This window comes from Octopus bimaculoides, chromosome 24 (assembly GCF_001194135.2).
Source record: "Octopus bimaculoides isolate UCB-OBI-ISO-001 chromosome 24, ASM119413v2, whole genome shotgun sequence".
Classification (NCBI taxonomy): domain Eukaryota; kingdom Metazoa; phylum Mollusca; class Cephalopoda; order Octopoda; family Octopodidae; genus Octopus; species Octopus bimaculoides.
The window spans coordinates 10,813,625-10,819,215 of NC_069004.1; the positions used below are offsets into that span (position 1 = coordinate 10,813,625).

The 5,591-nt window shown below is 41.4% G+C and overlaps 1 long non-coding RNA gene across 2 annotated transcripts in view; it reads left to right on the forward strand.

The window, feature by feature from the left end:
- LOC128250674 (uncharacterized) overlaps positions 1-5,591 on the forward strand; it is an 80,244-nt gene that overhangs the window by 71,168 nt on the left and 3,485 nt on the right. For both annotated transcript variants that reach the window (XR_008266683.1, XR_008266682.1), the window contains exons 2-3: positions 410-558; positions 5,526-5,577. This is a non-coding gene — a long non-coding RNA (uncharacterized LOC128250674). The remainder of the gene's footprint in view (positions 1-409; positions 559-5,525; positions 5,578-5,591) is intronic.

Sequence of the window (5,591 nt, forward strand, 5' to 3'; positions counted from 1 at the left end):
TGTGTGTGTGTGTGTGTGTGTGTGTGTGTGTGTGTGTGTGTGTGTGCCTTGTGTTTGTTCCTCGCGATCGTTTGACAACTGGTTTGGATTGTTTACGTCTCCGAAGCGTAGTGGTTCGGTAAACATGATCGATAAAATAAACACCAGACTTAAAGATAAGGACTGGGGCGATTTGTTCGATTAAGCCCTTCGAGGCTGTTCCCGAGCAGGGGCGCAGTCCAATGACTGAAACAAGATAATCACATACACCTCACCAACGCCTTCTTTGTTTTCTCTCTTTTCCTCTCACTCTCCTCTTTTCACTCTCTTTTCTTTGAGGAAGGGGAGGTGTATGGTTTCTTTAATTTGCTTTGATACTGAAACCAATGAAAACATGTTCATTAATGAAGAACTTTGTTATCTTCGGCAGGTTTTTCCGAACACTCCGGCTGCTGGGTATCTTCAACGTGGTGACATACTTCTAACTTTGAACGGCAAAGACGCCGGTGGATTAACACACAAACAGGCCCAGGACGTCTTTCAGTTTGCAGGGGGACAGATTCCATTAACAATCAGAAGGTAAGGCAATCTATTCACTCAATCAATCAATCAATCTATCTATCTATAAGGAAACTGAAACAGAGTTTATCTCGCGACTTGAGTTTCACGCCACGGTGATCTTCAGGCGAGACTGTTATGCCTGAAGAGCGCAGCAGACAAACTCCCTATAAAAAATGTCATATATTCTACGGCATGTATTGAGCACTCCTGATTCATGTGTTCCAAATAAAACACCTCCACACACACACACACACACACACACACACACACACAAAGCCAAAAAAATTAACTAACAGTTAGTTACTTCAAGTTTCAAATCTCTGACGTGCTGTTGGAAAGTTGAAAGCGTAAAACTCGGAGTAAGGGTCAACGAAATTCTCAGATTACAATAAATACAATAAAAATTTCAAGTACGTGTTGAGTACTGCTTTCTCATCTTCTTGGTCACATAATTCTTTGTTCCGTTACACAGAGCATACACTTTCACACACTTTCATTCTCACTCTCTCTCATACACACATACATACGCACACTCACACACACATTTCGGCACGTTTGGGTTTATAACCGGACAAAAAGAAGACAATATCCAAAGCTGTTCTTTGTAAGCTGAGAATATAATACAGGAGTTACTCAGCGGACTAGCGCTCTGTAGCAAGGTGTTTATTATACCAAAATGCGAGATTAGTGCTTTAACACGAAACTATCACCTTGAGTAACGCCTATATTCTTGAGTGATAAAATGTGAGTGTGTGTATTATAAAAGAGTGACGGGATCCTTTTTGTTTCCGTCTACCAAGTCTACTTACGAGGCTATAGTATAAGACACTCATTCGAAAACTGAACCCTTAGCGCTCATCAGAATTGTGTCAGAGTATGTCTAATGAACAGACGCCATAGTAGTTCGATTTGACATGAAGTTACCGATCCGAGAGACTATAGAAAGGTAAAATGAATTGAAGGCCAGTTTTGACAGAGGTCCGCGTATCACAGAGTCGAGGGTAACTAGAGTACTTTGAGTAAGTTTCTCAAGTGGGAGCCCCCTGGTGAATGACAAATAAGACATAAACATGGTGTTACGAAAGCGACGTTGGTGGTTATTAAGAAAGGAGAGAAAACTTGAAGGGACTGGGAAAGGTTGCTAATGACTGTCTTTATCACCTTTAACGTGTTGGAAGTGAGTTGGATAGAGTGGTAGGTGGCATGTGGAAGATGCGTTTGGGGGATAGGGAGAGGGAGAAATAAAAAAAAATTGGTGAGAATAGTATTGAACTCTGAAGCAATTTTTTTTTTAGGGTAATGGAAGGTTCATTTGTCAAGACTGGTCTCCTTGCTGGTTTGAAACCCACTAGAGGTGCGTTGTTTATATGTGTGTGTAGTGGTAAACCACGAGAAGTGGAAAAGGAGTGAATGGGTGGACCATTACCTTGTGTATATAGTGTGGGGCTAGATGCGAAGAAGCTTTCTCCGAGGACGTACTGCTCTCAGAAGCTTCGTGGTTGGAAAGTAACGGCAAGGAAGATACCACGAAGCTGGTAAAGTTTCTTGGATCAAGGACTAAAATGATTGGCTGCAGTTTAGGAGGCAGGAGTGTTTGCAGACTGTGTGATATGAAGGAGCATCTTTCGTAGTTTGGATAACGATGTTGCAGGAATTTAGGTGCTGAATAAGATCCTTCCAGTTTGTAGAGGTTTATGATTTTCTCCGGGAACTGTAGGGCCAGCGTTCTGCCTGGACCGCTGAGGTTACAAGTGAGCCACATAATAATATCAGTTTTAGCTGTGTGGGGGATGTGAAGAAACCTGCTTAAGGGGTCGTTTTAATCACATGCCTAGCTGTTCCTCGTGTGCCAGTGGTGAAGCATACTAATGCTAAGGATAGAACTGGTGGGAGAGCGACCAATCAGCTGACAGAGTCTGAGATTTGGGGAATGTTTAAGTAGTTGAAGAAAGGTAGTTGTAATAAGATAGATGTCGGGTGACCTGATAGATGCAGAGACAATTATGGGAGAATTCACGAAAAAACAACAGACGAAGGCAGGTGGTGTAAACAACAAATGGATGTATTAGTTTAACGCTCGGGAATGGAGAAAGTCTTTAACGTTTCGAGCAAACGCTCTTCAACAGAAAGGAACACAGAAAGAAATAAGGAGAGAAACAAGGAGAGGAAAAAATATGAGTAGTGGTCAGCGATCTATCATGGCGAAGAGATAATTACGGCCTGGCAGAAGTTGTATTTGGATGTGAGACAGAGATCAAAGGGAGGAAGTGATTGTGTGTTGGTGAGGGATGCGAATAGGGGACGGAATTAAATGTAGAGAGTTAAGGAGCGAAAAAGCTTCAATTTCTGTACTCTGGCGGCATAGGGAGGAAAGTAACGAGAGCGGAGAAGGATGGAAGTAGTGAGAAAGAGGAAGAGTTGTGATTCTTGAAGTCACCGAATTCAGTGACTTCGGAGAGGAGTAAAGTGAGACGAATGTCTGAGATCCAGAAGACGTTTGAGTGAAGAGTTTTTGATGATTGAAATTCTGTGAGCGATAGAGGAAACAAACATGTTTTAAAAGAGTGGAAGAGGAGGGAAACATGTTGCAAAAGTAACTGGAAGGGTATGTTGCGGATATTTTGGTAGGGATCGGAGTGTGTTGACCCACTCTACATATACCTGTCCATACGGAGACTCCACTCTGAAATGGGAGTGGTGAAACGTTTGAGTATGAGAGAGGAGAAGCATACGTAGCCTGCATGGGTTTTCAAACGAATCAGAGTCAAGGAATATTAGTAAAGAAGAGGGAGGAGAATTGGCGGTGAGTTTAGTTTTAATTTTTGACACTTGGTAAAAGGTTAAGGTATCGATTTGCCGTGAGCTGGGTTGGTAACCTTCGTGGTGTTGGCAGTGCTGATGCTGGCGGTGGTGGTATAGCGATAATCTTTGGGCATTGTAGTGGTTGCAAAAGCAGTGATGACAGTGGAGGAGATGCTGATGGCGATGAAGAAACTAATTATATGTCGGTGACGACGATGATTACGATGATGAAGTTAGTGAAGAAAATAACAATTGGTGTGTTAGCTGTGATGGTCATGTTATTGGATAGAATAATGTTACTCTCTCTTTTACTCTTTTACTTGTTTCAGTCATTTGACTGCGGCCATGCTGGAGCACAGCCTTTAGTTGAGCAAATCGATCCCAGGACTTATTCTTTGGAAGCCAAGTACTTATTCTATCGGAGTCTTTTGCTGAACCGCTAAGTTACGGGGACGTAAACACACCAGCATCGGTTGTCAAGTGATGTTGGGGGGACAGACACAGACACACAAACATATACACACACATCCACATATATATACACATATATACGACAGGCTTCTTTCAGTTTCTGTTTACCAAATCTACTCACAAAGCTTTGATCGGTCTGAGACTATAGTAGAAGACATTTACCAAAGGTGCCACGCAGTGGGAATGAACCCGGAACCATGTGGTTGGTAAGCAAGCTACTTACCACACAGCCACTCCTACGTCTATTGTTTATAAATTTAGTATCTTTCTCTCTCTCTCACACAACCACACACACACACACACACATACATACGCACACATACGTAGCTAACCATGAAGTTTGCAATTTCCACTTTTTCAGTCAAATTTATAAATTCTTTTGGTCATTCTCGATTCCAACTGTTACACTGGCCAGACATATACAACGCTCTCATAGTCTCGCCATGTATTTAAAAGAAGCAGTAATTACAACACACCACATACAAAGCTAGACTGGAAATGTTAACAGAAATACATTGAAACTTTATAGAAATTTCCCACAGAAATAGAATGGTCATGGGAGCAATACTAATATCGCAATACACGGTTACATAATTAACATGCAACAGACATACATATCACAAATGCGACTCGAAAGATATTGAACTCTTACAAGTTCTGTCGGGAAGGTTTGTATAAATATAAACCACAGACGGTGAAAGCAATCAATACAAAAGCCAAGAGCAGTACTCGTACAGGAGATGAGGTTGAGGTAGTCTGGAAACATCGATAAATTTGGGAACTTTATAAGAGCCGGATACGTATACAAGGCTGGTAATTTGAGGGGAGGGAACAAGTCGATTACATCGACCTCAGTGTTCATCTGGTACTTTGTTTTATCGACCCCAAAAGGATGAAAGGCAAAGTCGACCCCGATGGCAATTGAATTCAGAACGTGAAGTCGGAAGAAATGCTGCTTGGCATTTTTTGTAGCGCGATAACGATTCTTAGTGTTATATTCATGCTGACAGTGTGGCATACGGAAATAATCACATTGCAGAATCTGTAGAGCGTCTGTCAAAATGTCGTGTGACATTTGTTGTAGCTCTTATATATTCTAATAGCGGTAACTCGAATGTGGAATCTAAAAACAGAAACAATTCCCATCATAGTAGGTGCCTTAAGTATAATAAAAAATATTCAGACAAATACATAACAAAAACACCAGGACTTACAAATATATATAACATACAGAATATTGCACAACTGGGCACTGCACACAGCCTACGCAAAACACTTTCAATACAGTAACCATAAGAGCATCACAGCAAACCACAGCACATACCCAAGGCACACAGAGCTGCGCTCGGTAGTGAAGTGAAAGCACGTTATAAAAATAAAACTACTGAATAATAATAATAATAATGGTTTCAGATTTTGTCACATGGCCAGCAGTTTTGGGGAGGGGTCAAGTCGATTCGATCGACCCCAGTGTTCAACTGGTACTCATTTTATCGACCATGTCACGCACATACAATTGTGATGCGTGTGCCTGGTATACTCTTATCAGACGGGTAGTCATGATGGGTAATTTGGACTTCGTATATCTGTACCCCAATAGGCAATAGTACTAATGATAATCGAATTTAAACTATGCTTTATATGTATAATATATATGTGTGTGTGTGTGTATGAAAACTATGTCTGCAATTATGTTTCGTCTTTTCTTCCAGACCGAATATCGAAGGCAGGAACCCCCCTCCAGCGAAACCACAACAACATCAGGTACGAGCTATCTG